Source organism: Limulus polyphemus, unplaced genomic scaffold (assembly GCF_000517525.1).
Source record: "Limulus polyphemus unplaced genomic scaffold, Limulus_polyphemus-2.1.2 Scaffold3590, whole genome shotgun sequence".
Classification (NCBI taxonomy): domain Eukaryota; kingdom Metazoa; phylum Arthropoda; class Merostomata; order Xiphosura; family Limulidae; genus Limulus; species Limulus polyphemus.
Window position 1 is genome coordinate 48,470 of NW_013669200.1, and position 8,542 is coordinate 57,011.

The following is an 8,542-nucleotide window of genomic DNA, read 5'->3' on the forward strand; positions in this document are numbered from 1 at the left end:
AAAAGAAAACTAAAAAGGGAGGTGGCAACTTGTCAACGAGAGCCTCAAGGTCCGATTGATCATAAGTCTCTCCAGGAAACAGGTAGAGAGAACAAACAGTGATGGTACAACCATGTATGGCTACGGCCTCCAAGGGTGTATCGAGAGACACAGATAAGGAAGGCACCCACCCATCACACAACCTGTCATTCTGGTACAAGGAAAACTGTCGAAAGGTGACTGTATCGGCAGGTTTCAGAAATGTTTCCTGTAAGGAGAGACACGCAGGATGGTAGGAGTCAATCAAGGCCTTAATGTAATCGAGATTAGAACGAAAACCTCGACAGTTCCACTGTATCAAAGTGGCCATTTTTATGTATGTTTAGGAGAAGAGGGTGGAGAACCCTTCGGTTTACGACCACGCCGTTTTTCTTTACTAGATGGAGGTCTATCGACCTCCACGGACCCTGCCCTTCAACGAGCGGGCAGATCTCTTTCATCAGAGTGAGAATCCAATGACTGAGGACGTGATCGAATAATTGTCCTGCATTTAGGGGCCAAAGAAGGACCCACACGGACACCAGAGGCTGGTGCCCTAGGAGATTGACCCAGGCAGCCACTGGAAGAAACAGTGGGGACAGAGATTGGAAAGGTCTGTCTGCACTCCCACTGTAGCAGTGGAGCGTAGTGCAGAGGAATATGTCCGAGATGTAGGAGGGAACAATAGCGTCCGAGCCTCAGGATAAGAGATGTTATTTTGAGTCTTCAAACGCTGTACCTCTTTCTCCTCCACCTACTTAGGGTAAGACCTAAAGTAAGATGAGTGGGAACCACTACAATTAACACAGTGAGGGTCCAGTTTGCACTCGTAGGCATCATGGTCCTTGCCACCACAACGAACACACGTCACAGAACCACGACAAGATGTCTTTGAGTGACCGAACCGCTGACACTGAAAACATTGGAGAGGGTTGGAAATATAGGGCCATACCTTACAGTTCAAATAACCTGCCTTAATGGCGGCAGGTGGACGTGGTGATGAAAACGTCAAAATCAAAACTGAGGTCGGCACCATAATTCCATCTTGACGAGTGGAGATCCTTCGAACTGCCGAAACTCCTTGATTGGAGAAACCAGCAAGGATCTCCTTCTCGGGGAAAGATTTCAAGTCTCTCTCAACGATAACTCCTCGTGAGGAGTTCAAAGAAGCGTGGGGAGTAACCTCAATGGGTATATCCCCAATGGCCTTTGAATTCAAGAGAAGTTCACTGTGCTTAACTGTGGAAGTTTCTACTAAGATGTTTCCAGAACGGAGCTTCTTAACTGACTTTGGAGAGCCAGCAAGCCCCTCTAAGCCCTTCTGAATAAAAAATGGAGACATTTGCCCTAACGATTTATCAGACAGTGAACGTAGAGGGGTGCTCATTGTTGAAAAAGTAAATTCATCTAGTTATTTTAGCTTGTCAGTTGACTCGACACTAGATCTATCACATATAGATCAGTTAAGTGTTGTACTTCGATATTTAAAAGATAGGCAGCCCATTGAACGCTTTTTTAACCTTTCTGGAATTACAAAGCCACACAGGTGAGGAAATGGCAAACCAGGTGTTGCAGTACTTACGTGAAGTTTGTAAACTAAATTTTTCAAAATGTAGGGGTCAGTCCTACGACGAGGCTGCTGATATGTCTGGGCGTTATAAGGGGATGCAGCAAACAGTTTAGAAGAAAATAAATTTGCCATATATGTGCCCTGTCCAGCCCATTCATTAAATCTGGTAGGCCGAAGTGCTGTTGATTGCTGTCAAGCGGCAGTTAATTTCTTCTGTACAGTGCCATTGCTATATACATTTTTTTCAGCCTCAACCAGCCAGTGGAAAATTCTTAAAGTTTGTCTTGGGAATGAAAGTGTGTTAAAATCCCTCTCTGATACCAGATGGGTGGCACATGCTATGGCAACAGCAGCAATTCTGAAGTCTTTCTTTAAGATTTCAGAAGCTTTAGAATGTCTGGCGGAAGACCAGTCATAAAAGGGATACACTAGAAGAAAAGCAGACAATACTGCAAATAAGATGCAAGAGCTAGAACTTGTTTTTATGTTGAGCATTTGGGATGAGATTTTGCAAAAGTTTCATAGAGCAAGTCAAGTTCTGCAAAATGAGAAAAACATCCGCAGATCTGTATGGATCATTAGCTGACCAACTGTGCAGTTCGAGAGATGAATTTGAAAAATTTGAAGCACTTGCAAAGGAAATACTATCAGATGGTGATTAAAATGCAGCACAAATTCGCACACGTATCAGAAAGAAGGTACCCAATGACGGAGATGCACCAGAAGTAAGTCTGAATGCCAGAGATAAATTTCGTATCTCCACTTTTTACACAATTGTTGACAAACTAGAAACTCAGATGAGAAGGAGAGGTGTACAAAGAAATTGCGGGCATATTTTCTTGTTTAAGTGATGTGCCAAATAATGTCACTTCATCATCTACTGAAACTGAAAGGTACTCTCAGTGTTGTCAAAAGCTAATTGATGTTACCCAGATGACTTGAACACTAATTTATCTGCTGAGCTTCAGCAATTTCACTCATATAAGTTCAGTGCAACAAATATTGTAAAAATAAGATTCAGTCATGCTGAATTTTATAAAATAATTGTAGAAGACAATATTGAGTGTGCTTTTCCAAATGTAGAGATTGGCTTGCGTATATTTTTAACATTAATGGTCAGAAATTGCAAAGCTGAGCGTTCATTTTCTCAGTTGAAGCATATTAAAAATCCCAACAGAACAACTATGCGACAAGACGGGCTGGATGCCTTGTCTCTGCTAAGTATAGAAGCAGATTTGTCAAGCCAGATTAGTTTTGAGGACTTGATCAAAGACTTTGCAATTATAAAAAGTAGGAGAAAACTTTTTAAAGTATAAATAAAGTTATAAGTGGCCAACAATAAGCATTATTTTGCATCTTTTGATCCATGTATGTCGAAATGCTATGTATCTTCAAGGTTAGAAAGCAATGGAATAAAAGATGTTTTGTTCGTACAAGTAATGATATTTCTTCATTAGAATCTTCAAGGCTAGAAAGCAATGGACTAAAAGATGTTTTGTTCGTACAAATAATGATATTTCTTCATTAGAATTTCTTTTTTCAAAAACTCACCACCAACATCGATTTATGTAGAAAGAATCGTTTTTAACAAATTTTTGTATTTGTATTTTTCACTTATAACAGTTTTTTTCAAAAATGAATAATAAATTGTTGAAAATTTGAATTATTTTTCCTATTGCCCTAGTTATCAGTAAATAATTTGCTTATATTGTTTACTGCTATTTAGTGTTAAATAAATAAAATTAAAATACAGGTTATATTTAACATAGTTGTGGGGTCTAGCCTGGAAGAAAACTGAATTTTTAATCTATTATTTCACATTCAAAATTTAATGTCTTTTCAGTTAGACAATGGAAGGGTCAAGGGGGAACCATTGTTGGGCTGTCTGTCCTAAAGGCATGAGTTGGCCTTAATCCAGCCCTGGCTGTGATAAAAATAGAATTTTAAAAGTGTCTTCTAATATGTAAACAAAAATAAGTTTATGTCATCATCGATTGCTAAAAATAAACTAAAGCATGTGGGTATCATGTAGAAATCTACGAGAAACGGTAAGTAATGGAAGATGTTAAAAGTCGAGAAAAAGACGCAAATAAACGAGGCTGCATCGCAGAAGCTCTAATTTGATTGTACTGTTGATTATGAAGGATTATGACTGTCATACTGAGTCCTTTTTCTGTTGAATATGAGGGATTATGATTATCATACTGAGTCATTTTCCTGTTGATTATGAAGGACTAGGATCGTCTTACTGAGTCATTTTCCTGTTGAATACGAAGGATTAGGATCACCATACTGAGTCATTTTCCTGTTGAATACGAAGAATTAGGATCGCCATGCTGAGTAATTTTCATGTTGAATATGAAGGACTATTATCACCATACTTAGTCTAGATACAATGGCAAATGTAATTTTCTCTACGAGTTTCAATCAAGGATTAATGTTTCAACTTTGACATCCAGTAAACCAGTGTTAATCATTTCAGCATTTCTCGAACCCAGGAATCTCACTGTCTATCAAAGATTTCGAAGTAATAAAAGATAAAATAAATAATCAATCACTAAGATCATAGGTTTGTAGACGTCCTAATATTGAGATATTCAAGCAAACTTAGGCAAAGGGTTTGGATTACACCTAGATATTCAGTTTTTTTGATAATTTTATATAGCGAGGAAAGATGTAAAACTAGCCACCAAAATAGAAGCACTACTATCTAGAGCTATCAAATAACACTAAAATCGCTTACTTAGTACTCTAATTAGTGAATCTTACTCAAAAATTAACTATCTATCATTCAGTGACCAATAACTAATAAATTATTACAATCAACACAAGCCACATTATGCATAGATTAATAAAAATATTTATCAGCAACTATTAACTTTATTCAATTTTATTCCATGTGATTCAACTATGGAAAGCTCTTGTCACGAGAACAAAGGTTATTTTAAGTTATGTATTATAATATATACATCATCATTTTCACAGGAAATGCTTAAAACCTTTCTTTCCGTTTTCTTGGTTTGTGCGGGATTGACCTAGCTTATAGCTTCGCACCTTGGAGTCGTGAGTACACAATAAAATTGAAGATCAAATCCCACTATTTGAATAGAACAGCCCAAGAGTTGGCTGGTGGGCGTTCTTGATTAACTACCTTCCCTCTAGTATACCAGTTTAAAATTAAAGACGGCTAGTGCAGATAGCTCTTGTGTAATTTTGGGCGAATATCAGAAACAAACTTTTTTCTAGAGATAAACTTCACTGAACTGGAAAAAAACAACAACAATAAACTGTAAGTTTCTCAAACTAGAGCAGACTATTTTCTCTGTAAATCCTCGCTACATTTTGCATTCATATTTTGCTTTGTCCGGCTACACTGCCGTTTGTTTACTTTTTCTTGCGTGTATAGAAGCTCAAGAAGAGTGGGGAGAGGAGGGGGGCATTTAGCAGCAGAACTGTCTCACACTCTGAACTGATGAGAAACAGAGCAAAATGATAACTCTTTATGACGCTAAAAAAATTAGCCGCATACAGGAATAGAAAAGATCGCTTTCACATTGTACCCACATTCTAAATGTTTATGTGACTATGAACCTACAAGCCAGTACAACATATTTATTAATATTTAATACAACACTTTAACTTACACATACTGCTGCATCACTTGAAATGCTCAAATTGGGCTACACCAGCATTCAAACAATGATGACATCTACGACGGAATGTCTTACATTATGTTATACAATTCAACCAAGTCTGAAGATATAACACTAAAATATCTTTGTGGAGAGAGAGAGGATGTCATCTAGCAAAAGATCAAAGGGCTAAGATGGCTAGATCACGATATTAGACATCTTGGACATTTTGCTACCGCCATGACAACGAATCAATCAAATAGCAGTGATGAAAAGGAATTATATCACTATAGATGGTAGAAGAACATGATATGCTTGTATACCATATATATATATATATACACACACAGGGTGGCTTAAAAAATGTACCCACATTCCAAATGTTTATGTGACTATGAACCTACCAGCCAGTACAACATATTTATTAATATTTAATACAACACTTTAACTTACACATACTGCTGCATCACTTGAAATGCTCAAATTGGGCTATACCAGTATTCAAACAATGATGACATATACAATTTTCAATTCTGATTCGATGGAAAGCTTTTGTTATCTCCCTGTTCAATGTAGTTTGCTGAAGATGGAATACGTATAATCCGAAACGTTCAAAAATTAAATGTTTTTTATTGTACAACTGTTTATACAAAGCTGTAATTGACTTGGATGTAGTCGTTACTCATATTTCTAATAGATATATTTTACTCTTATTAATTTCAATTTTGAGAGGAGGCTACTCGTTTACATTTGGGAACATAAATCGGTTTTGTATCAATCTCACACACACATATATATACATGGTGGCCCCATCCTTTAAGTTATACAACATCTACATATCGATTCTCAAAGTTTTATTTTGATTTCAGTCAATATTGGAAAATATCTAGAAATAAACCCAAACCACTGACGAATTAAAGCAACTAAAATATTAGGAAGAAAAACCTATAAGGTTCAAAACATTTTATAAAGAGTAATTAAAATACATAGTAAAAGGATGAAGTAAATTATAAGACAAGCAAATAAACAAGAAAGAATAGAATAATGCAACAATTGTAATAATATTAAACAAGTTATTAACAGACTTAATTGTAATGAAACTGTGTTGTTATTTAAAGTTGGGAGTTCTTTTGTAATAGCCCCCCAGTGGCACAGCGATATGTCTGCGGACTTACAACGCTAGAATCCGGGTTTTGTTACCCGTGGTGGGCAGAGCACAGATAGCCCATTGTGTAGCATTGTGCTTAATTTCAAACAAACAATCTCTTTACATTTTCTTTAATTAAAAGTTCAATACTAGATGATCCAGATGAGATAACTTTGAAATTTGGAAATGAGTAATTTTTGAAAAGGATAAAATAGATCTTAAAGAGATGATATTTTTGAACTTTAGTTAACCTATACATGAGACCTGAGGGAGCCTGAGGGGTAATTGTCTTCAGAAACAATTTCTGGAATGTAATTACATTGTTTGTCATTTCTTAAGGTTCGTTGTATTTGTTCTTCACGTTTTATGGTGAGCTTTAACCAATCAACATTAAAAGTTTTGAACTGTTTTACGCTGAGGATACATTGCATTTTCTTAATGTATTTTATCCAGCATCGGTTCCCATACTTATAAATTGACTAAATTCTTCGTTTCTTTTCTAAATTTACTCATTTTCTACGAGTTTACAGATAAAGATTCCTTTTCCTTTGCACAAGAAATTTCTAAAATTAATAATGCTGATCAATAAATACTTTCTAGTTTCGACATTGAATCTTTATTCACAAACATCCCCCTCGAGGAAACAATACAGATAATCTTAAAGAAATATTTCTCCAACAAAAATGAAACAAACACAAACTTTAATCGCCAACAGTTCGAAGAATTAGTTTATCCCTGAGGGCAAGTTTATCACTTTGCCTCTATTGGTCAGCTATATGACCAAATAGATGGCGTGGCAAATGTGTCCCCTTTAGGGTCGACTCTCGCTAATATATTCCTTTCTCACAGTGAGCATTCCTCGTTAGACACCTGTCCCGCTGAACAGAAACCGGCTTTATATAGAAGGTATGTTGATGATACGTTTTTAATTTTTCGAAGTTCTAATCATATCAAACAATTCTTGGATTATCTAAATTCGAAACACTCTAACATTAATTTTACTTATGAAACTGAAGAAAAAACCGGTAAATTGCCTCTTCTTGATATTCAAATCAGAAGCTTAGATTTCCATTTCGCAGCATCTATCTATCAAAGAAAACATATAAAGGTTTATATATTCGATTCAACAGTTTTATTTCGAATTCCTTTAAACGTAACCTTACAGTCAGTCTTCTCAATAGAGCATATTACCTCTGTTCTAACTACGTCTCTCTTCATATCGAAATCACCATCTTTCAGAACATTTTAACAAACAACAGCTATCCCTTGCTTTTTCTTCAAGCCCTAACATGCATGTTCCTTTCTCATAAAATTACCCACCCCCCCAAAAAAAACAAACAAACATGCACTGTTGATAAATACCCATTAAGACTGATCGTTCCTTTTTTTAGGTCAATAAAGCTTCATGGTGAAGTCATAAATTGTAAGGGTAATTATATCGTTTCGTCCCCAAATTAAACAACAAATAATATTTAAATCACATTTTAAAATACGAAATCTATTCCGATCGAAATACCTATTCTTCATCAGAAACGCTCTTCACTCGTCAATCGGAAAGGTCGTCAAATATCTACTTCCCATGGACCCTCTCTGACGCAGAATCAGTTCGTCACTCAATATGATTGTGGTTGTTTTTACCAGGGAAATACAAGTGCAAGAACTGAGATGCCATCAGATTACTATTTTTTCGTTATTGCAAAGCAATTTTAAGGGGAAAACGTATGCAAATATGGAAGGTGTTAAAGAGGACATCGACATGTTTTTTGGCTTCAAAGCCAAATGATTTCTTTAATCAAGGCATTAACAACCTAATTGTAAGATGGAAAAGCATCATCGATAGGAATGGAGATTGTTTCATTTAATAGATGTTTTGTTTTGATATACAAGCTGTTCGGGTTTTCTCATCTAAAAAATAGCGACATTAATTTCTTGACGACTAAGGAAACTAGATTAACAGTTTCCTGTTTTCACCCGCATACTCTCGTTCCAGCTGTATCAAGCATCATAACTTACATTAATTGCTTAAGTTAATATCACGTGACGCTAAACGCTTTTTACTTAGGAGAATTTCAGAAAATTTAGTGAATTTGTGCTTAAAAGTTGACAATGAATAATAATCGTATGATTCTTTTGAAAACTTGAGCTAGAAACTGCTAATCTAGTTTGCTTGTCCTA